Consider the following 25,257-nt stretch of genomic DNA (forward strand, 5'->3'; position numbering starts at 1 on the left):
TTATTTATTTGACAGAGAGAGAGAGACAGCCAGCGAGAGAGGGAACACAAGCAGAGGGAGTGGGAGAGGAAGAAGCAGGCTCCCAGCGGAGGAGCTGATGCAGGGCTCGATCCCAGAACGCCGGGATCGTGCCCTGAGCTGAAGGCAGACACTTAACAACTGAGCCACCCAGGCGCCCCTCAGCTCAGGTCTTAATCTCAGAGTCGTAAGTTCAAGTCCTGCCATGGGCTCCATCCTGGGTGTGGAACCTACTTAAAAAAACAAAAAAAAGAAAAAAATATTACAAAGCCATATTTTAAAAGGCTTTATTTATTTACTTTAGAGAGAGAGTGCTAGTGGGGGTGAGGGGCACAGGGAGAGAGAGAATCTCAAGCAGACTCCCACTGAGCGTGGGCCCAATGTAAGGCTCCATCTCACGGCCCTGAGATCATGACCTGAGCTGAAATCAACAGTCGAAGGTTTGACTGAGCCACCCAGACGCCCCTAAAAAGCCATTTTTTAAAATGAGGTGGATCTTTATGCCCATAAACGTTAAACAGTACACTCTGGGGGGACAAAAAAGTCTGTATGTGATACGTGCGCTAGTGTAAATAGAGTAAAGGATGAGAGACAGAGATAGACAGAGGCAGAGGAGAGAGATGGAGAGAGAGATTATACGCAGAATGTGCCTGGAAACTTACATAAGAAAGTGATAAAAGTAGCTGCCTTTGGGGGTACAGCTAAAAGAGAAACTTCATTTTCATTATACATACTTTGTTACTCTTGGAATTTCACCATATTATTTTTTTATAAAATATTTAAATGACATAATAAGAGGATGGATCTCCTGAGAGGAGAGAAGAAGTAAAACTCACTCTAATTTTAAAAGATAACATTACAGGGGCACCTGGGTGGCACAGTCAGTTAAGCCTTGGACTCTCGGTTTTGGCTCAGATCTGATCTCAGGGTCTTGAGATCAAGCCCCGCATCGGGCTCCTTGCTCATTGTGGAATCTGCTTGAGACTCTCTCTCCCTCTCCCTCTGCCCCTGGCCCCGCTTGCTCTCTCGCTCTCTCACTCTCTCTCTGAAATAAATGAATCTTTTAAAAAAGCCCAAAAAACAAACAAAAAAACACAATGTCACAAAGAAAGAAAATCCCCTCCCCCAAGGCAACCACTGACAAGTATTGGGTGCAGTTTCTTCCAGAACCATTTCTGTGTTTATACAAATACAATCGAATCTGATTTTGGCTTTTACTTATGGATTTGTGTACACTTTTCCTCTCCCCACTGTCCTTCTTCCACCCAAGCAGAGAGCCAGCTTTGGGAGTCCTGGCCCCAGAGGAGGTTTGTGGCAGATGTAAAAAGCAGGACACCTCCACCAAGATTTTCTTGGCTTTTGCCCCCAAAAATCTAAGCCCACAGGAGAATGTAGAGGGTTTGCAGAAGCTCTAGAAGGGAGAAAAAAGTTTTCAGAAATAAAAGGCACCAAACAAGACCAAGATGGTTATTTTGCATTTTACACTGATAGAAGGTATATTACTACCAGGGAGATGTCCCACTCGCCTCACTGGGACAGAAAACAAAGCGCAGCATTATTAGCAGGCACTTACAAATTCAAATAGGTAGAGGAGGAAGAGGGGAGGAGAGGAGCAGGAGGAAGGGGAAAGGAGAACTTAAAGCAGATCTAAGATGCCAAAAATAGACCACAGGAGGGAGCTGAGTAATAATGAGATCAGATAAGAAAAATAAAGTACTGAGAGGGAGGGGACAGAATTTCCATTAGCGTGAAGGACATAATAAGGCATTCACAGAAAAAAGAGAAACAAATGGCTTATAAACATAGGAGAAAACATTCGCTCTCACACACAATTGAGGGAATGCAAGTTAAAACAATGATGAGATGCTATTTCCCCCTATCGGACTGGCAGGTATGAGGGGTAGGAGCCTGGAAGTCTCTGTGCAAGTTGGAGAACTGCGCCCCCTTCTGGGCAGAGGCGCCTGGTGACGGTGACTGGGGGAGTCCTCGATCTCAGTCCTCCCTCCCGGGAGCCTGCACCTTTTAAGCACACAGACTCCAAACATACAATAAAACATATAAAAGGTTGAGAATACACAGTGTTTACAAGGACGTAGAAAAACCCTTCTCACTTCTCAGATAACCTTAACTGTGGCGTTAACGTTGTAATTTGAAATAATGTGATTATACCTCTGTCTTGAATTATTGACCTGAAGCTATAAGGTCTCCGTTGCTATGAAAGCTCCGTGTCACTCTCCCTCTTTCCTGTTGCCCCGGTTTTGTGTGATTTCTAGTGAATCCCTGCAGTCTGACAAAGAATACTGATGAAGAACCCACATGCAGTAGGCTCTTTTCTACATGCTAGTTGTTCTTACAAATTTTTTAATCTATTTCTTGCCCCCGTGATTTTAAATAATAGACTTAATCCTTTATTTCTGCTAGCCACAGAACCTATCTTGATTCTTTTTTTTTTTTTTTTTTTTAGGTTTTATTGACTTAAGTCATCTCTACACCCAACGTCAGGCTCGAACTCACCACCCTGAAAGCAAGAGTTGCATGCTCTTCTGACCGAGCCAGCCGGGCGCCCCTTGATTCATGTTTTAATTCAGGTTTTTGGTTTTGCGCTTCTGTAAGGCATTGATGCTAGCTCTGCCTAGCTTAAAAAGAGGGGGGAACTTGTAAGAGGCAAAGGTATTGCCTGGGGACTGGGGTAAATTACAGAATCCAAGGAAGAATTAAAAGACCAGGAAGAGCAGTGAGGACAGACTCATCGGCAAGAATGGCCAGGACTTCTCCTTACAGCTGTCACGGCACTGCTGTCAAAACCTCAAGCTCCACATGGGACAGGGATATAGGATGGTGCGGTAGAGACATGACTGCTGACTCAATTCCAGAGAAAGGGGAACAGCTGGACCACCATCCCCCCAAACGGTACCTGTAACACAAATGTTAACTTCTTTATTCATCAGAAGGTGGTTGAGTGAGAACAGATTCAGGATCTGTTTGGAGGAGAAACAGGTGACATGTACCTTACTCCACGACAGAGCTATCTAGAGACCAGACTGCCCGTGCCCACAGGCGCTTGGTTCTCCCTCCCTCAGAGAATCCGGGAGCTTCTGTGCTTCTAGGATAAGCATCCCCTTCTTTAGATGGGGTCCTTGCTTTGGTGGACCAAAGCTCTAGGCAATTCGTGCAGAGGAAACTAACTGCAAGAAAGCGGGCCTCCTGCCTTTCTGTACACAAAGGTGCGGGCCTGCCCCCTAGTGGAGGCCGCCAGCTAACTCTGGGAGGAAATCCCTCAGCCCCATAGTGGAGAAATCCTTACTTCAGAGAAATACATGTAAAGTGCCTCAAACGGAGCCTGGCACAGGGTCTGCACCACATGGATGTTTGCTAATTAATTAATAAATAAGTAAACAAACAAACAAATAAGTCCTGTATGATTAAGAGCGGTGACTTTGGGGGTCACTCCTGAGTTTAAATTCCAGCTCTGCCCCATACTAGTTCTGGAAGTTTGCATAGGTTTCAGTTTTCTAGGACTGCTGTCACAAAGTGCAAAAACTGGGTGGCTTTACAGATACATATTTAAAAAAAAAAAAAACAGAAATGTATTGTTTAACGGCTCTGGAAGCTAGAAGTCTGAAATCAAGTTGGCAGGACCATGCTCCCTCTGAAATGGCGGCGGGGGGGGGGTCCCTCCTGGCCTCTTCCTGGTTTCTAGTGGTTTTCCAGCAATCGTTGGTGTTTCCTGGCTTGTACACACATCATAAGACTTTTCCCATTAGATCCCTTTAGTTCTGCTTGAATTGCTTTTACAGAGACATGTTTTATTTTTATAATTTAATAATAAAAAGAAAGGGGAACAAGCCACAATCATGTCTGCCTGGCAGGGTTGTTTTGGAGAATCAAATAAATGAGGGATGTGAACCACCACTTGGCGCAGTAAGTGCTCAACGAATGGTGACTGTGGGTATTCTCGTCGCAGCTTTCATCGAAACATTAATTTTAATAGACAGAAACTGGAAACAAGCTAATTGTCCAACTAATGGGAACAATTTATTCAGGAAATTACAGTTCAGCCATCTGATATATTATGAAGTAGCATTTAAAAAATTACACTGACCAAAAGTCCATAATAACAAGGAAAATTGTCATATAATGCAAAAGGGAAAATAAAAAGCAGGACACAAAATTCAAGCTTTGTAGCATGTTTTAAAAAATAATGTAAAATAAAGGAAATAATGTAAAACAGCTTTGCTAGTGTAGTAGAATTATGAGTGACTTTTTTTTTCCTTCTGTTTTCCTTTTTCCTTGTTAGTAGTTTCCACGTTTTCTTTAAGGAACATGTTCTACTTTTGGGGGGCATTTAAAAAAAATTTTATTTATTTGATTGTACATTTTTAATTATAATTCCAGTATAGTTAACATAGTGTTACATTAGTTTCAGGTATACAATATAGTAATTGAACAATCCTGTTATTACTCAGCAGGAACACGTCCTACTTTTACAACAAGAAAAAAAAAGATCACTGGAAGTAAAAAAAAAAAAAAGAAAGAAAAAGATGTTAAATGTGACATTTTTTTCCCTTTGGAAGGACTTCATGTCCAGCTGAATAATCATCCTCCCCACTTTACAGAAACCATCATCTTCCAGACAGAAACATCTCCAACATCACCAAGAGGATACGTGATGATGCCCCAGGTTGCTAGATCTTTCTCAATTTTCTCAACATTTCCTTCTTCCCTCATTTTTGCCAGCTCTATTTTAAGCTTTTTAATTCCTCCTTTTCAACATGTTCCAGAGTCTCTTCTATCTCTCTTTGTCCCAGAAACACTTGTATTGAGAGAAGACGAGGGAGAGAATCCATTTTCCCATGCTTGGTTTTCCATCTTGATAAGAAGGCAACTGGCCAAGCAACCTTGATGTTCCCAACCACTGAAATCTTCTCTGAATAAGAACTTCTCTGCAGTTCTTATTATTTGAGATATAAATGTCCTTATTGTTGAGAGGTAAAGGGGACATTCTGCTCTTCTCTTCGTAGTTTTTCTAATTCTAAAGAGTTTTGGTCCTTCCTTCGACTCCTGCTTCTTTTTCCCCTCTTCTTGGCTGCTGCCAGGAGATGGTTTTCCCAAGTGTAGTCCATCTTAGCACCCTCAAATGGGAGCTCAATTCCTAACTCTGTGTCCTTGGGATCAGGGAGAACGCAGATGCCATGGCTCACTCCATTCTCCCTTTCCACCCTGCGTTCCTGCCTCCCATCTGTTATTATGAACACTGTACTTATTAAGTCCTCATTATCCAAAACCCAAGTTCCAGCTTCCTCCCTTCCCTTTCAAGAATTATCTTCTGAAATACTGGAGTAGAGTCTTGAGACCTTATTAAAAGGATGGAAAGACAGACTGGTACCTACAGATCAAGAGAAAATATTTGCAAACCATACAGCCAATGAAGGACTAGTATCCAGAATACATAAAGAACTGTCAAAACTCAATAGTAAAAAAAGCAAGCAGACAAACAAACAAAAACCAATTCAATCAGAAAATGAGCAAAAGATATGGAAGCACTTTATACGAAGAGAATATACAGATGGCAAATAAGCACATGAAAAGATGTTTAATATCATCCGCCATGGAAATGCAAATTAAAACTGCAGTAAGGTATCACCACACACCTATGAGAATGACTAAAATAAACAATAGTGACAACACCAAATGTTGGCAAGGATATGAAGAAATATATATTGCTACTGAGAATGTAAAATGTTACAGCCATTCTGGCAACATTTTGGCAGTTTCTTAAAAAACTAAATACATACCAGCTATATGACCCCAGCAATTGCACTTTTGGGCATTCATCCCAGAGAAATGAAAATTTATGCTCACACAAAAATCTCTACACGAATGTTTATGGCAGCTTTATTCATGTTAGTCAAAACCTGGAAATAACCCAAATGTCTTTCACGGGATAAATGGCTAAACAAATTCTGCAATAGCCACACCATGGAATACTATTCAGCAATAAAAAAGAATGCACTATTGACACAGGCAACAAACTCCAAAGAATGATGCGGAGGGGAAAAAAAGCCAATCCCAAAGGTCACATACTACATGACTCCACTTATATAACATTCCTGAAATGACCAAATTATAGAAATGGCGAAGGGGTTAGTGGTTGCTCAGAATTAAGGGGGAGTGGGGGAAGATGGAAGGAAGGTAGGTGTGGCTATAAAAAGGCAACATGAGACATTGGTGTAGTTATGGGAAACTTCTTTATCTTGACTACAGCTACCAATATTGTGGTTGTGATATTGTACAATAGTGCTGCAGAGCACCTGAGTGGCTCAGTCAGTCAAGCATCTGACCCTCGGATTCGGCTCAGGTCATGATCTCAGGGTCATGGGATCAAGCCCTAGACGGGCTCCACACTCAGCAGGGAGTCTGCTTGAGATTCTCTCCCCCTCCTCCCTCCCCCCACCCCCAGCCATGCATTCTCTCTCTCTCTCTCTCAAATAAAAAAATCTTTTTTTAAAAAAATATAGTGTTGCAAGATGTAATTGGGAAAACCCAATACAAGGTACTTGGGATTTCTATTTTTTCTTACAAAAGCATATAGATCTACAATTATCTCCAAATAAAAAGTTTAATTTGTTTACAAGGGGGAATTACAATGTATGAAGGGGAAAAATTGGCACTGGCTGTTAAACATTACTCATCTCACGGCTAAGACTTATGTACCACTTGCCATGGGCTATGTCCTGCCCATAGGCACTGCTAGGTACTTCACATTATCAATTTAACTTTCTTGCACCCTGTGAAGTAGTACTAGTACGCTCTTGTTTAACAGGTAAGGAAACTGACGTTAAGCAAGTTGCCCAAGGTGACATGGCTAGGTAGCAGTGGAATGCACGCACTCGGCTTCTGCGGTCCATGGTTTTAGTCACTATGCTCTGAGAAAGGTCAGGCCACTCACAGGGGCTCTTCCTAGAGAAACATTCCAGTTTCTAGCCTTACTGTTCTGGCCTCAGCCTCTCCCCTTCCTCAATGCCTCCTTCCTCAGGCATGTATATCTCCATCTCTCTTTTTATGGAACATTCAGTAACAAGAAAGAGATCCTGCCAATTCATCTGACTTTAAACTCTGAAGAACTGTTATTATCTCACATAATAAGACGAGGCAGCTTCAGAGTTCATTGATTCAGCAGCTCAATTGTATCAGTGAAGCCCGGCTTCTACTTTTCCATTCTGCCATGCTCGACCTATCAGCCTCCTCATGGCCACAATTTTCTCACAACAGTATCCACAGACAGTAGAGGGATTGTTTCTTCCCTCTTCTTTTCCTTTCAATCAACAAGAAAAAGCCTTTGCCAGAAGCCCCAGCACACTCTCCACTCGTGTCTCCTTTGTCAGAATTTCTTAGGCCACACATAAGCCAATCATGAAGCAAGGGGAACAAGAAAACAAGGCTGGTTTAGACCAACTATGCCACTTCTTGGGGGTACAGACTACCTTCCTTGAAGAACATGACCACATGGAAGACAGAAGGTAGCCAGGAAAAAAAAAGAAAGAAAGAAAAAAGGAAGCTCAATTACAAAAGAGAAAGAGGAAATGCTCACATGCTCATTGCCTAGCAAAAACAATGTCACACACCTCTCACAAGCATGGACCTCACCTTGGGAGTCATCCTTCTGCCTCCGTAGGCACAATCTCCTAAAGACCAGCATTACTGATCAAAAACAGGGCAGTCTAGCTCAGCATTAACGTGCACAAAGAGGAGACTGGTGCAAAGGCAGCTCTATGGGGAAGCTGGACCTTGAACCTACATCTACCTCATTCTAACCCCTGGGCTCTTAACCACAGTGCTACTGAGCTCCTACTGTGTGCCTGGTATTGTCCTAGGAGCTCCCTCAATACCTAGAGTGGAGGTTAAGCCTGAGAATTTTCCTTTTACACTGTCCCTATGACCTGTTCATCTCTCTATGTGTTTCTTCCAGTACAAGTTGTACCTGGTCCCCCATTTCCAGTCCTTCAGGCAGAGGTCCGCTCTTCTTTGAAGTTTTCATGAAGGGTTCCTGGCCCCATTGTGTGTTTCCATTCTGTCCTCAACCCATCAAGATTCCTTCTTTTCCATGAAGAAAGGGTGTTATGTGTGATAAACATTCTCTCCCAGCTCCTCCGATGACCAAGTTATGTGCTCCTACCTTCTTCTTGTTCTCCTACCTATAGTTTTCCCTGTAAGTGATGTCCAGACCTAGAAGTTTCTACTGTCCTTCCAGCTTTGACATCCTGAAACCCTGGGAATACAGAGGAGCTGGAGGGTGTGTGTGTGTGTGTGTGTGTGTGTGTGTGTGTGTGTGAAAAAGAGGAGTAAAAGAGATCATAGTTACTCTTGGGGAACACTGCCTTCCTCTGGGGAGAAAAGTGGCCTATCATTGAGGCTGCTGGATCTCATCAAACACTCAAGCTCTCTTAGAATGCTTATTTTAACCTACAAAACTAATGAGCAGTTGCAGAAGCTACCTTCCTGCTAATGGTGTCTCTTTGTGTTCCAGCTAATGAGCCTTGATTGGCACCACATTCAAATGCAAATTTGGGTCTTTGTTTCTTACAAATACCTTTTTTTTTTTTTCCCTTTTAAACCCAAGCCCTGGGAGACTGAGTTTCAGCTTGATTGCAAATCTAAAATGGGGCTTGGGGATTTTATTCCTTTAATTTCCACCCCTAATCTAAGTGCTCACCCCATTTTCCCAGAGTCATCAAAAATGTTCTTCGGAGTAGACCTTAAATGTAAAAGAGAGGGTGGCTGGAAACTGGGTAGAAGTTGGTGCAGGTTTTAACAACCTAGTAAGTACTGCACCAGTACTATGGAAAGATGCACTCCTTGTCCACACTTCTGTGAATCTCAAGGTCTGACTGTCTCCCAGCTTCTGGGTCTGACCGTCTTTCATCCCAGTCTAAATATCCATTGTTTAAAAACAAAATTCAGCTGAAAAATCATGAAGGAGCAGCACCCAATCTAGCAGATAGAAAGGGGCTCTGAAGTGGGTATACAAGCAAGAGATTGTACAGGCAGAAGGGGGCAGGAACAATGCAAAATACAGACTGGTTATTATTATTGCAAGGTTACTTTCCTCGTAGGCGAGGGCAGGGGTCTGTCAGGCAAATGACCTGAACGAATGCTGATCTGGCGACTCCTGATTGCCTGGTTTAAGATTTCATTTCTGGGAGACCTAAAACTGTATTTCAGTGGTGTCTTGGTTTGGCCATGTGGGCTTAGCATAAGCGACTCCAATTTTGGTCTGTTGCCTTGTCTTCAACACCATCATCAACACCCGTTGTTGAAAATGTACTTCAGAGAACAACTATTCCCCTGCCTGTACTTCTGCTAAACAATCAGTATCTAGCTCAGACATGGTAGGTGTTTAATGATTGCCCATTGGGCTAACACATTTATGTGCAGCACGATGGCCCATTTCTGCCACCATCTTTTATTCTTTCCATCTATTTCCCACATTTCCAAGATTAGTCTGAGGGTACAGTATCCAGCACAACAGCTGAACTACTGGTCAGGTTAATGAGGATTATTTTTTCAGAGCTGGAGAGGCTGCTAAACCCAGCTGGCTAGACAGGCACCCACCAGGCTCTACGGCTGAGAGGCCCCTGCAGGAGGCTGCTTAAGTGACTTCCTCTCTCTCTTCTCTCCGGAGCTGGTGCACTGGGACACAACGGCTCAGGTCTGAGAAAGCAGGCAGTACACATGGCACAGGACTTAAGGCACAGCCTTTGCCACCATTTGTCCAGCATTTGAGACTGAGCTCTGTCCAACAGCAGCTGTGTGACCAAGTTCCTTAGCTTCTCCAAGCATCTGTGTCTTCATCAGTAAAATGGGGGTGATAAGAGTACACAATGGGAGGGGTGCCTGGGTGGCTCAGTCGGTTAAGCATCTGCCTTCAGCTCAGGTCATGATCTCAGGATCCTGGGATCGAGCCCAGCACTAAGCCCTGCATCTGACTCCCTGCTCGGCACGGAGTCTGCTTCTCCCTCTCCCTCTGCTCTTCTCCCCTGCTCATGTTCTATCTTAAATAAATTTAAAAAACATAAAAAAAAATGAGTACACAGTGGGTTGTCTGCAAGATGGCTACCATAATTCTCTTCCACCCCGTATCCATACTTGAGTAGGTCACTTCCATACTCTGGTTTTAGCCGTGAGACTTGCTTTGACCAATGGGACATTAGCAAATGTGATGCAGGCAAAGGCTAAAGATGTGTTTGTACATTAGGGCTTATCTCTCTTACTGCTGAGAAACTTTCCACCACCATGTTGAACAAGTATGAGCTAGTTAAAGAGAAGCATGTGGCAGTCACCCCAGCTGACATTGGGCCAGTTGCCAAGTATGTGGGTGAGGCTATCCTAGATAGCCAGCTCCAGCCCAGTCAGCCCAAATCAGAATAAAATCCCAACTGCTAAAAAACACAAAATTCAACTGAGTAAAATTTAATTTTATTGGCTTTATTCAACGGTTCATGAGTCAGGTAGCACCCCATTTACCAGATAAAAAGGAGCTCTGAGTAGCTGCACAAAATAAAGACTTTTATAGGCAGAAGGGAGCATAGGCAGAAGGGAGCAAGGGCAAGGAAGTTCTATGCACAAAAAGTAGACTGGTCGTTGCAAGGTCACTTTCCTTTAGGGGAGGGCAGGAGTCTATCAGGCCAATTACCAAATAGTGCTAACCAGGTAATTCCTGACTGACTGGTTTAAAATTCCATTCCTGGGAAAGCCAAAATGGTAATTAAATTAAGTATTAGGTCTCCATTTGGTAATGTGGGGCTTAGCATAAAAGACTCCATTTGGGGCCTACTGTCTTATTTTTAACACAGCAAAACCACAGAACTGTGAAAAATAACAAATGTGTATAGCTTTAAGATACTATATTTTGGGGACACTTGGGTGGCTCAGTTGGTTAAGCCTCTGACTCTCAGGTCATGATCTCAGGGTGGTGAGATAGAGCCCCACATTGGGCTCCATGCTCAGCAGGGAGTTTGCTTGAGATTCTCTCTCTCCCTCTCCCACAGCCCCTCCCCATCCCTCTCTCTCTCTCTCTCAAATACATAAATAAATCTTTAAAAAGAAAGACACTACATTTTGGGGAGGTTTGTTACAGAGCAAAAGCTGATTGATACATGTGGTCTCACTCCTAGTGAACTCTGAGCCTTAAATGCGTATACATTTAAAATGCTTCAATCCAGCCCTGACACATAATAAGCATTTAATCAACATTGGCTGCATCATTTGATCTGTGAAGCCAGGATACTGGGAAGCTCCTGAGGCAATCTCCATTGAAACAGAGAGGATGAGGAAGGAAAATCTGCTTTATTTAGCCAATCCGTAGGGTCAGATCTGGTTCTCACCCACAGGGAGGTTCTTCCAGACCCTGCAAAAGTACCACCAATCACTGCTGATCTGCATGGACTGTGAGGACCTCAATCCCAGGCCATCTGAGTGAGCAACACCTGCTGCAGATGGGAAGGGGGCAAGCCCTTTTACTCCAATGCCACCAGTGGAAACCGTCACTGCCTATCCCCAACCAATGAGAAACACCCAGATGGTCTGAGGAGAGCCCTTCCCCACTCACTAGTCAGCAGGTCTGGGAAAAAACTTGGCAGAGTGGATTCATATCTGGAACATTCCTTCTTACACCCAAATGTCAATGCCTCTGAACCTCCCACCTACACCCTATTTCTATGTCCAAAGAGCATCTCATATGTACTGACATACCAGTTTTCTGCTGCAGTCTCAAAACACAAAAGTCCCTTTTCTCTTTGTCCTCAGATCAAGGCACGGGATGCCACATAAAGGGAGACTACCTGAGAGTGTCCCCTGTGAGGCTGTCTGCATGGGTATTGAGGTACCGGCACCCTGCACTCACAAAGCTGCCCAGAGAGGCAGACCCCACACAGAAGGAGCTACACCACACCCCTACATCATGGCAACCTGCTTGTTTTCCCAACAGTCACAAGGGCTCTCATAAAAGCAGTTCTGCATATTCCTAAAGCCAAACACTGGAAACAACCCACGTGTCCTTCAACGGTGGAATGGGTTAAAACAACAACAAAGTATGGTTGATTCATGCAATGGGATGGAAGGCCATAGAACAGCAGAATGCCCAAATACCCCCTCCACAATAACGTGCATGAATGTTACAAATGTAAAGCGAAGTGAAGAAAACACTCCCCCCAAAAAAGTATTTTGAATAAATCTACATAAAGTTGACCACCAGGCAAAAGCAAATGGCATGGTCCAGCGATGCATTGTAAGGTGATACATGTGTATAGAAGAGCAATGGCGTGGTTACCAAAACTAAGGAACATGGTTTCCTTTTGAGGGGTGGGGAGGAGAGGGTTTTGAAAATGAGGAAGCATCCAGGGACTCCTGGGGGGCTGGTGGTGTTCTGACTCTTCATCTGGGTGATGGTTATTTAATGTGGGTGTTTGTTTTATAGAATTCCTTGCTGTCTACTTGCTTTATGTGTGTTATATACACCACTCACCCCTCAAAAAAAGACTTGAAAAAAAAACAATTCATTAGCACCTGTCCTAATGACAAAGTCTTCATCCTATTCTAAGGGGTCCAGCAGGCATAGATGCCACATCGTCCTTGCTCCTTCCTCTCATTCCTGCTTCCCACTCACTGCCTCAGACCCAGGCTCCTCATACCCCCTTCCCATGCCAGTTGTACAACAACAGCCCCATGGTCATCCATGATGCAATGGGTATTGTAACAGTGGTGACTGGGGTGGATGGTGTTTATCTCTGCAACAAGATCTGAGCTCTTTATTAGCCAACCAGAATGCCAGTGGTACTAGTGGCAGCAGTAATCCTTGGACTGGTAGTCTTCTGCATGGATTTTGACCCTGATTGGAACAAGGCTAGAATTTGCTAGTACGTCCTACTTCGACTTCAGGTAATGATTGGTTCCTGTTGAACTTTAACTCTGCACACATTTTAGTAGCAGGTATGGGTTTGCGAGTCTGAAGAAGGGAAGATATACCCTGTATTCCATCAGCCAGAGCCCCGAAAAACACCAGCCTTTACAGAAGGGGCAGATGAGAGAGGATCCCAAAGGAAACAAAACAGAGCAGCCAGAAAGTGTCACCAAGAAGCCTAAGAAGAGTGAAGTTTCAACAACTATGGTCACATTCGCATGTTGCCAAGTCATACAAGATGCAGATGGAATCAGCCCAATTCCCAGAGCTGTGATCTCCTTAATCCGCCATTTTCTATAAATTACGCACATTTGTACTAAAAACCCATTAGTCTGAAATGCATTTTGAAAAATAGTTCCAGAAGGATGAACACAAAACTACTCACGGTGATTACTTCTAGGGAGTAGGATGAGAGTTGAGTGAAGGAAGGGCTCTCACCTTTTGCTATAGATGCTTCTGAATTGTTTTAAATTTTTACAAAAAGCATTAACACATCTGAAACTTTCAATGAGGAAGATAAAATAGCTATACGTTAACTCATACTAGCATAATGCTGGAAGAGGCAACAGAAGGAGGAAAGACTCAGCTGGGAATTGTTGATGGCAGATGGGGGATCCCACAGGCTGGGGACCCAGGATGGACTGAGTGTCATGAATAACAGACAGTGGGAGGTGACTTGTCCCAGTAACTGTGCAGGAGGTGTGGTCTTCACATGGGTGGAAATACAGCAGCAAGAGCGATGCCCCATCAAGAGTTTTTAGGAGGTTCCTCCAGCACAGCTGGTCTTGTAAAGATGGGCAGGAAATATGGGCATAGAGAGATGGTGTTGAGTTCCCACTGGCTCCTGAGGGCCAAGGCTTGGGATGCACTGTGTTGACCTCGCTTTGGGGCACCTTCCCCAAGAGGCAATGGGAAATAAGGAGGAAGCTGCTCCCCACCTACCTGCACCCATCCCCGGCAAGACACAGAGGTCCAAGAGAGAACCCGGAGCAGAAAACAGAGGCCAGGTGGAGGTAACAACAAAGGGTTAATTTAGCCAAACTGTATAAAATTTACCACCCATCAGAAATCTACATGCTACCCTTCTTATCACTTCTTGTTGATTGTATCTTTTGTTTTGTTTTTCAGTGTTTGCTAGCTCCACTGGAAAAAAAAGGCTTCATAGTGACACAGGTAACACTGCATATCAGTTGCTTGCTTCCTCAGGTCCTGGAGGCCAAGACTGTAACTTTCATCTTTGCATCCCAGGCAGGTCACTGGACCTAGAATTTAATGAATAAAAGTGCTGTGGCACTGCTGTCTTCTTTATATTAAGATAATATAAAGAGTTAAGCATTTTCCCCATAGGTGTAAGTAGTTTTGCGAATATGTGACCCAAGTAATGCAAATTCAGGTATAACGTGATTGCCAACTGGCTCCCATCATCACAGAAGGTTAATCCAGGTTATATCACTAACATTGCAATACACAACCCTGCATATTATACAATTGATTTGTTGGACCCACTTAGAGCAGTGTGGAGCAGTTACGAGGTAGTCGGACTTCCTAGTCTGAGATTCGTCCACTAGGGGGCATCTCTAGCTATGTGAGAGGGATCTAACAGAATGAGCACAAAAGAGGGAGAATAGTAATGTTTACCTTAAAAACAAAACTGTCAGTTATTTTACCAGCAAAAAATGTGTTTATTTGGGGATACCCGAGAATTACAACTGGGGACATACAAGCCGCAGCAAGACCAAAGACAAGTCCAATAAGCAAAGGAGAGGAACATTATTTTATGGAGAAGGAGGAGGAAGTTGGCAGGGTTTTGTTGTTGGCGGTTGTTTAAGCAAGCTCCACACCCAGCATGGAGCCCAACACAGGGGTTGAACTCTCAACCTTGAGATCAAAACCTGAGCTGAAATCAGGAGTAGGATGCTTAACTGACTGAGCCACCCAGGCACCCCTGGTGGGGATTCTTTTAAAATAAAGTCCAACGGATGGGGCACCTTGGTGGTTCAGTGAGTTAAGTGTCTGCCTTCGGCTCAGGTCATGATCCCAGGGTCCTGGGGTCAAGCCCCACATCAGGCTCCTTGCTCAGAGGGCAGCCTGCTTCTCCCACTGCCTGCTACTCTCCCTGCTTGTGCTCTCCCTATCTCTCTCTGACAAATAAATAAATAAATAAATAAATAAAATCTTTAGAAAAAAATAAAATTCCAATGGAAAAAAGCAAGAATTGAGGGTGATATCAGTTTCTAGTTGGCTGAGTTGCTGGTGGTCCCTTTCTTGCAGGAGAAGCAATGTGCATCTTTTACCTGTTGGGGCCTGAAATTCATGATTCTTTAGGGGATATTCTTCTATTGGGGTCTATAACTGACAATTCTTCCTGTAATTGACATTAACTGGTATGGCTCCCCCTTCTAGCCTCTTGACTGTAACAAGGTTTCCCTTTATTAATTTTTAGTGTCTTCGTCACGTCAGCCTGCGGTCAGTGGGCCAAAGCTACCTGCCACTGTGTAAACACAGTTTTAATGGAATACATCAGTGCTCTTCATTGACATTTTGTCTGTAGTGGCTTTTGCAGCACAGTGGCTGAACTTAATTGTGGTAGAAACTTTATAGCCCACAAAGCCAGATTTAATATTTGTTTCTTTACAGATAAAGCTTGCTGGCTCCTGTTCCAGACCCTCCTCCAGAAATGGTCTAGACCACTAACCCATCTGAGAGGGAGTGACATCAGCGGGGTAGGGCAGTTTTACCATAACTGTATGAGGTAGGTGCTATTATTATCCCCACTTTACAGACGAGGAAACTGAGTCCTAGAGGGGTGAAACCGATTTCCCAGAGTCACAGAGGTGAACCCAGGGAGTCTGGTTCTAGAATCTGCATGCTTAATCACCACCTACAATGCCTCCTAAAAGTTCTCAGAAAGGGAAAACAAAACCAAAAACAGCCAGCTGCCCGGCGGTGGGGGAGGGGGGGCGTGGAGATAGGCGAAATGGGTAAAGAGGAGTGGGAAGTACAGGCTTCCAAGAAAGTTACAGCATAGGGAATACAGTCAATGGTTTCATAATAATGTACATTTGATAGATAGTAGCTACACTTATGAACATAACGTAACCTATAGACCTGTTGAATAACTATGTTGTACTCCTGAAACTAATGTAACATTGTATGTCATTTACACTTCAATAATAATAAATTAAAAAGTGCTAAGAACTGTGTCTGGCACATGTTAATTGCAATATAAGTGTTTGATAAATAGAGGAAACTTTCCCAGGGACACTGAGCCAATAAGTGGTGAAGTGGGATTTGAATCATCACAGTCTGGGCTCTAGAAGTGTCACTCTTAACCACTCACTGTGAAACCCGTGGTGGTAAAAAAACGTTTTTAAAGGTATCATCTGGAAAGCAAAAGTCTCCCATCCCCTTCCCTGACCTCCATTCCCACTGCTCAGAGTCATCAGCATCAACTGTTTCTTGGGTGTTCTCCATAAAAGTAAATACATGTATCCCTTGTCCTTTTTCAAATGGCTCTTTTTAGAGGTTCAAAAATAATAATAATAACTCAATGTCCAGTCCGTACCAGACTCTCTGTTACGGGTGTGAGGAATTTATCTAGAGAACTCAACAATGTTTCCATATGCACTAAAGGACTTATGTTTTCAACTGTGGGACAGAAACCAGTATAATTCTTGGTACCCAGAGAACTGAAATCAACCTCTTCAATGTTATCACCTTTAAAAGATGCCCAAAGCATGATGCTTCAAACGTCCAAAGTTAGGAGATTACACAAAAATGACACATTAAAAATACAAATGCTTGTTTTATATTGCTGATACATGTTGGTCAGGGTTAACTGGGCCCAAAGCAGGTTCAAAAAATATTTTTTTTAATGCACTGTATTTACATGCTATGAATAACTAGTTCTAGGCACTTGTTCATCGTGCGGCTTCAGGGACGATGGGAATTAAGGTGCAATCTTTGGAAACTCTAGGGAAATATATGTCTATAATTGGTGTAGTATCACAACGAAATTGTATTCAGCTTCTAGTAAGAGATCCAATTACCACGGATTAAACAATTTCGGGTTCACTCTCTGAACTGAAAGGCCGGAACTGGTGTGGCACCTCCACAAAGTTATTTGGGATTCAGGCACCTTCTCCGATTCTTAGCACGTAACTTCAAACCTCAAGGTCAAGGCTGTTCAGGTTCACCTTATGACTATGGAGCTCATATCCTGAGCAGGCAGAAGAGGAAGAGATGAGAGGGATGTTCTTCCCCACAGAATAGTCCTCTTTAAAGAGCCTGAAAGACCTGCTCATTGGCCGTCCTTAACTGCAAAGGAAACATAGCTAAGCTCTCTGCTACTCCAAATAAAATCAGTTTTCTGTGATTCAAGAAAGGGAGAATGGATGGGCTATTAAGAGGCATCTAGCAGTCTCTGCCACTCTCTCCAAGAGTGGGCACTCTCTCCAAGAAAAGATAGCACTTTGCACAAAAACTCTTCATTTTCCAAACTTACTGCCTCCCTAGAATCTCTCAGCTTTATAAATGGCACCATCCTCCAAACAGCTGCTCAAGCCAAAAACCTATCAACCACCTTAGATTCTCCTTTTACCTTACTACGCCCCATTCTAACCTTGAGCATGTTTTGTGGGACTCTACCTTCAAACAGTCCCATGCCTTTCTCTCTCTTTTTTTAAGTAATCCCTACACTGAACATGGGACTCAAGCTCATGACCCTGAGATGAAGAGTTGCACATTCTACCAACTGAGACAGCCAGGCGCCCCATCCCACGCCTTTCTCAACCTAACTTCCATTGTTCCCTCCTAGTCTAAGCCACTCCACTTTCTATCTGGTCTTCCTGCTTCCATTCTTTTCTACTTTTTCTTAATGGCATGTCCCTAGGAGTCCCCAGATGTGAGGAATCGTCATCTCTAGAGAAGACCTGAGAAGCTGCATTGTTCAGAAAACTTGGGGTAATTCATCACCACCATCATCGTCGTCGTCGTCATCGTCATAACTGGTGGTGGTGGTAAAATACACATAACCGACAATTTACCATTTTATCCACTTTAAAGTTAACAATTTAATGGCATTATATGCATTTGCAATGTTGTGTAACCACCACTAACTAGTTTCAGAACTTTTTTCATAGTGGAATGATGGAATGGAAACAGAAACCTCATATCCATGAAGCAGCCAAAACCCATTCCCTAGGGGCACCTGGGTGGCTCAGTCTGTTAAGTGTCTGCCTTTGGCTCAGGTCATGATCTCAGGGTCCTGGGATGGAGCCCTGTGTTGGGCTTCCTTCTCAGCGGGGAGTCTGCTTCTCCCTCTGCCCCTCCCCCTTGCTCATACTCTCTTTCAAACGGATAAATAAAATCTTAAAAAAAAATTGCCTCCTACCCCAGCCACATCTCTGCTTCCTTGTCCCCATGCATTTACCTATTCTGAACATTTTGTAGAAGGAATTATATAATCTATGGCCTTTTCCAATGGCTCCTTTCACTCAGCATAGTGTTTTCAAGGTCCTCCATGCTGTAGCCTATATCCATACTTCTCACCTTCAAAGCCTGGAGGCGAGAAGGGGGAGCTTTCACACTATACCACAAGCCATCAATCATAGGATGGACCGTCAGTTACAGACCCCAACAGAGGAGCCCTCACTGGGAAAGAATAATCAGTTACAGTCCCCAACAGGAAAAGATGGACAGTGCATCTCCTACAAGAAATCAACCACCCCTGCAACCCAGCCAGTGAGTAACCATCATCACCCTGTGAACTCCTGCTCTTCTCTAAGAGACCTCCTTCCAGAACAATCCCACCCAGCTTCCTCCTCCTCCTCCCTTAAAATAACATTCCTCGGCTCTGTTTGTTGGACTAGCCTATGTTTTTTGGCCAGAGATTGCTTGTCCCGAATTGTAATTCCCTCCTATACCCCAATAAACCTATTTTTGCTGGTTAAATAAGCTTTCATTATTTAAAGATTTATTCATTCATTTAAGAAATCCCCACACCCAACCTGGGGCTTCAATTCACAACCCCAAAATCAAAAGTTGCATGCTCTACGGACTAAGCCAGCCAGACGCCCCTCTATAAATTTTTATTTGCAAGGTTGATATTACCTAGGCTTGGAACTACTGGGTCATATGGCAATTCTGTTTAAGTACTAAGGAACTGTCAAACGCCACTTTCACTCCTCTCCCTTCTAATCCATTCTCCACACAGCAACCAAAGTGATGAATTTAAAATTTACAACACATCATATTTCAGCCCCACTTAAACTCTCCAATGCCTTCCTGTGTTTCTTAGAATAAAATCTAAACTTTATACTGGCCTATGTAATATAGCCTTTTTCAATATATCTCGTTAACTCTCTCCTCACCTACTGAACATTCTCTGATCCCACCTCAGGACCTTTGTACTTCCTTTTCTTTCTGGGTGGAATGTTCTTCCTCCTGACAGCTGTGTGGCAGACATGATCTCAGTCTTCAGGCCCCACCTCAAATATCACCTCCTTCACCAACCATCTTATCTAAACTAGCCCCACCCCAGCCTCGATCACTGCCTATAAAGTCACCCTGTTTTACTTTCTTTCAGCACTTATCTGTATTTGAACTTCACTTTTTGTGTATATTTACTTTTGGTAATGGTCTTCTAGAACAGGAGCTCCATGATAGTGGGCTAGTCTTGCTAATCTCTATAACACCTGCTTGGCCTGTCAGTGTTAATGAATATTAATAGTTAATGAAGTAATCATTTGCTTGAGATGGAGTCTGAAGATACTGCTCAGTCAGGAGAGAGATTGGTAGGAGTTTCAAGAAGAAGTTAAGATTTCAGTATTACACAATTTGTGCTGGGTAGTGACAAGCAGATCTTGTAAGTATTGTAGGGGAGGATAGCTTTTCCTTTCTTCGCTTCTAAGTTCTTTGGCTGGTCTAATAATTAAACTGACGTAAGACAGATTAACAGGAGAAAAACAAATGTAATTTCGTACATACAAGAGATCATGTAATGAGACTCAAAGAAATGACCAAAACAGGCAGTTTGGTACCTTTCAGACAAAGAAACAGTAAGTTTGTCAAGACGACAACACAAAGCAGATTGGGCTCGGGGTAAGCCAATTAATGAACGAGTAACAAGAGTTTTATCTCCAGCCTTACGGCCCCATCTCTGGTGATAAGGATGCCTCTCTCCTCCAGGTCCTGGGAAGGTGCTCGCCACATGGGGAATTCACTTTTGCTCTTAGGGGGACAGAGGAGGGTCAAAGTGTCCTTCTGGCACTGGCTGTTTCTTAAATAACTTTAATTCAAAATAATTAATATGCCAAAGTGGCATATTTGGGGGCAGCCTGCCCTGAACCTCCTTGATATCAAACTAGTATACACTGAAGTATAATTAGGAGAATTCATATATAAAATTGGAAGAAAATCAAGGAGAATGTTTAATTAAAAGAAACACCTATGTGATTGGAAAAAAAAATTTCTCAATAGACAGAATGGCTTCATGATTAAGGGCAAGAACCACGGATTTCACCACTTACTAGCTATATGACCTTGAGAATAGGACTTCAGATCCATAACGTGGGGTTAATAAAAATACCTAACTCATAGGTTTAGTGTAAGAATTAAATGACATGATGCTTGTGGAAGGCTTAGTCCAATAAGAAGTACCTGTAACTATTATGCCTTCACAGTTACAATTTAGTAAAAAATATATATATATAACATTTCAAAAGGTGTAGTTTAAAGCAAGGTAACTATTAGAAAACTTTGGTCATCACTTAAAGAGAAATTTATGGGGTTCCTGGGTGGCTCAGTCCGTTAAGCATCCGGCTCTCGATTTCAGCTCAGGTCATGATCTCGGGGTCATGAGATCGAGCCGAGCTGAGCTTCCTGCTCAGCAGGGGGTCTGCTTGTCCCTCTCCCCCTGCTTGCCCTCTCTCTCTCTCAAATAAAGAAACGAATCTTTTTAAAAAACAGAGAGCATTCTAAAACAATACAAAAATACTTAGACTTCATAAATTGTGGGAAACTATTTAAGAGTTTAAGGGAGAGGAGCTGACCCAATGAGACTTTTGTTTTTGTTTTAAAAGCTCAACCTCTTAGAACACTTGTCTTTATATGTTTATACAGATTTTTACACATAGGATCATGCTGTACATATTGTCTTTTAACGACAGTAAGTATTCTCTACATTATTTTAAGCAGATAAATACCATCTTGTTTTATGAATGTATATTAATTTTAATCGATCGCATTGTGATGGCTTCATTCTGCTTCCATCTAGCTAAGCTGGGACTCCATTTCTAAGAATTCCCTTCCCTTGTTGGCCATGAGCAAAACGTGTGCAAGTTTTGGCAACTGGAAGCGAAGAGGCAGCCATTTGTATGCTCTGAAGGTTGGCGTATGGTACCGTTGCTAGTTGGCCTGCACCTGCCCCAGCCACTGTGGGTATCCTTTGGCCCCTCCAAATCCTGGGTCACGAGCCTGTGATGGGTGCCATCTTCTCCCGCCACTTCCCCACATTATCAAGGTTGGAGGACCTAACAGATGCAGGTTCCAGTTTGTCCTTGTAGGTTCCACACTGTCCTCATGAGCTCCCATTCATCTTTGCATTTCCCCAATGTCCTGTGTATCTTTCCTTCCCAATTGCTGACCTGGCTGACTTCACACCCAATACCAGATTCAGAAAAGCCACCACCTAGGGGTGCCTGGGTGGCACAGCGGTTGAGCGTCTGCCTTCGGCTCAGGGCGTGGTCCCGGCGTTACGGGATCGAGCCCCACATCGGGCTCCTCCGCTGTGAGCCTGCTTCTTCCTCTCCCACTCCCCCTGCTTGTGTTCCCTCTCTCGCTGGCTGTCTCTATCTCTGTCAAATAAATAAATAAGATCTTTAAAAAAAAAAAGAAAAGCTACCACCTTGCCCACTGGTTACCTTCCCACCGATTCCCTGCTCCCACAATAAATCTCTTATTCCATGTCACCCTTAGTGGTTCTGCTTCTCTGAACTCTGACCCACTCACTGGGGCTCTCTGGGAAGTAGACACTGAGATGGAATTAGGACACTGGGATAGGAGACTAGGTTTACTGGGAGTAACACCTGGGAACATTAAAATGGTGAGAAAGCAATGGCCAGAGGGAACCCCAGACTTCGATGCATCTAGCAGAGGGTCAGCCAGCCCAGTGGGGAGCGCTGGAGCAAGACTTCCTGTTAAAGGAGTCCCACAGATGAGCAAAATCTGCCTGGCTAGAATCTGTCAACTCCAGCACTCCATGCAGCTGAAGGTCAAGTTCCTTCTTTAAAGGAGACCCCTAGTGCTGTAACCACCTACACAGTTCCACAGTTGGCTGACTCGGGTTTTTCCCTTTGTTATAAATAATATTTAGGTGAACAATCTGGTAGGTCAGTCTTTTTGCACATTCAAATTATTTACTGAGGATAAATTCCTAGAAATGAGAGTTTGGATCAAAGAATATGGCCATTTTTAAGGCTTTTAATTTATAAAACCAAATCTGATCCTATAAGAATCACGGTTTCAATGAGAATTTAATCAGCATTGAGCCTGAACATCTTTACATGCTTTTGGATATTTCTTTTTAAAAATTTCTTGTTCATTTCCTTGCCTCTATGATGTTCATCTTTTTCTAATGGATTTGAAAGAGCTTTTTCTACGTAAAAGATTTTAACCCCTTGTCTGATATACATGAGGCAAATAATTCTCCAGTTTGTGCTTTGTCTTTACATTTTTCTTCTTTTTTTAAAGATTTGAGAGAGAGAGACAGAGCGAGCATGCGTGTGCACAGGTGTGAGCAGGGGGAGGGGCAGAGGGAGAGGGAGAAAGAATCCTCAGTGGACTCCCTGCTGAGTCCAGAGCCTCACCCAGCAGGATTACAGGACCCTGAGATCAGGACTTGAGCCAAAATCAAGAGTTGGAGGCTTGGGGCGCCTGGGTGGCTCAGCCGTTAAGTATCTGCCTTCGGCTCGGGTCATGATCCCAGGGTCCTGGGGTTAAGCCCCACATCGGGCTCCCTGCACGGTGGGAAGCCTGCTTCTCCCTCTCACACTTCCCTTACTTGTGCTCCCTCTCTCGCTGTCTCTGTCAAATAAATAAATAAAATCTAAAAAAAAAAAAAAAAAGAGTTGGAGGCTTACCCGACTGAGCCACCCAGGTGCCCCTGTCTTTACATTATTCAGTGTTGCTTTGGAGATACAGAAATTTTAAATTTCTATATAATTAACACTATTAATATTTTCCTTGGCTATTATTCTTAGAAAAGCCTTGTTTACCTCAAGATTATATTCGCATTCATTTAGGTCTTTTTTCTAAACCATTTATTATTTCATTTTATGACGTGATTTGGGAGTCTAATATATAAACATATAATGTGATATTATACTCTACTGGGGGTGTGTGTATGTTTGTACTTTTTTTTTCTAAAGGTTTATTTAGTTTGTTTAGAGAGAGCACAGTGGGGGGGGGGAGAGTCTCAAGCTGACTCCCGGCTGAGCACAAAGCCCAAGACAGGGCTTGATCTCACCACCCCATATCACAGACATTACGCCTGGGCCAAAACCAAGAGTCAGAGAGGCTCAACGTACTGTGCCACCCAGGCACCCCTGTACTTTTTTTTATTGTCCCATTGATCTTTCTGTAACAGTATCCAACTGTTTTGATTATTTTGGTTTCCTGATAAATATTAACTATTTAACCTATATGCTTAGCATACAATCTATATGCTTAACATACATGTTACGTGGTTATCATTTGTTAACATATGAAACCAAAATAATGAAAACATAAATAGTTCACTATTTAATATAACTATGTTTTCATTATTTTTTTTTTAAGATTTTATTTATTTATTTGACAGAGAGACAGCCAGCAAGAGAGGGAACACAAGCAGGGGGAGTGGGAGAGGGAGAAGCAGGCTTCCCACCCGTGCAGGGAGCCCGATGTGGGGCTTAACCCCAGGACCCTGGGATCATGACCCGAGCTGAAGGCAGATACTTAACGGCTGAGCCACCCAGGCGCCCCTGTTTTAATTATTTTAACTTCGTGATAAATATTAACTAATACACAACTACTTAACAGAACTGTTTTAATAATTTGCGTTTCATGGCAGTGTGCCCAGAGGTCCCGCGGATGTGTGTCTTGCTTCTGCGGCGTTTGGAGGTAACAGACCCCCGGACGTCCCTTCTACGGGGCCCCGACCACCCTCCAAACCTTTTTTCCAGTCGCAAGGTCCGGAGCCACGCTATGAGCCAGCCTCTGCCTCCCAGACCAGCCAACACCCCATTATTACCTCTCAACCGCGAGCTCCCAGATTCACCAGCATTAGGACACCAACGTGGCGGCTGCCGCCCCTCCACCCCCGCCCCGGCCTGGTCCACACGCACTTGCGGGCCTTCTACACCTACCTCTCTCTGGGCCTCCGTTCCCACGGCGAAGACGTGGCTCTGCAGGGCGCAGACCCCTTCCCCACCCGAGTTGGAGAGGAGAAGCCCAAGCGTACCTTGAAGACGCAAAACCCGCGCGACGGCCTCGTGCTCTTCCCCGCTGCACAGGCGCCCAGGAAGCCGCCCAGCTCTGAAGAAGAACCGGAAGCAGGTCCGTTTGGGTCTACGAGCCCCGGATTCTGCCCGTGCGCATGCCCATCCAGCTCTGCGACTTCTCGAGACGCACTTCCTGGACGAGGACTTGGTGACCCTCTGACTCACCTCCGCCGGCTGGCTGGCCCGCCGGGCTGGACTCAAGCACCCCTCGAGCACGACTAGGAGCCTCTGAAGCCCAGCAGGTTTTGAGGGGCTCCTGTGGCGTCCCCCACCAGGCAGCCTTTAATGAGCCTGGAGCCCTCTCCCCAGGCGTGGACCAAAAGGAAACAAAGCTTTTTGCAGGAAAAAAAAAAATTGTTTCATGATAAATGTGAATTGCTAAGGTAAGGCCCATCTGAAAATCCTTTTTTTTTTCTTTTTCAGGTTTTTATTTAAATACCCGTTAGTCAACCTACAGTGTAGTATTAGTTTCAGGTGTAGAGTTCACTGATTTATCATTTCCATGCAACACCCAGTGCTCATCCCAAGTGCCGTCCTTAATGCCCATCACCCATTTAACCCATCCCTCGCCCACCTCCCAAAATTCCTTTTTCAAAAGATCTATTTCCCTTCCCTGGAAGATTATGCATCGGCGTAATCCACGTGGCAAGTAAAAGACGATAAATTTTTTAATACTCTGCTCCAGAGAGGGAGTGTGTATTCCTTCCACTTGTAGGCTCTATGACGGCTTTATCCTGACAC

General features: G+C 43.7%; 1 long non-coding RNA gene across 1 annotated transcript in view; it reads right to left on the reverse strand.

Moving 5' to 3' along the window:
• Window positions 1–24,510, reverse strand: part of LOC117804156 — a 41,827-nt gene extending 17,317 nt beyond the window's left edge. The window contains exon 1 of the long non-coding RNA XR_004628458.1: window positions 24,382–24,510. This is a non-coding gene — a long non-coding RNA (uncharacterized LOC117804156). The remainder of the gene's footprint in view (window positions 1–24,381) is intronic.
• Window positions 24,511–25,257: the final 747 nt, after the last annotated feature.

The sequence above is a fragment of the Ailuropoda melanoleuca genome, chromosome 10, assembly GCF_002007445.2.
Source record: "Ailuropoda melanoleuca isolate Jingjing chromosome 10, ASM200744v2, whole genome shotgun sequence".
Classification (NCBI taxonomy): domain Eukaryota; kingdom Metazoa; phylum Chordata; class Mammalia; order Carnivora; family Ursidae; genus Ailuropoda; species Ailuropoda melanoleuca.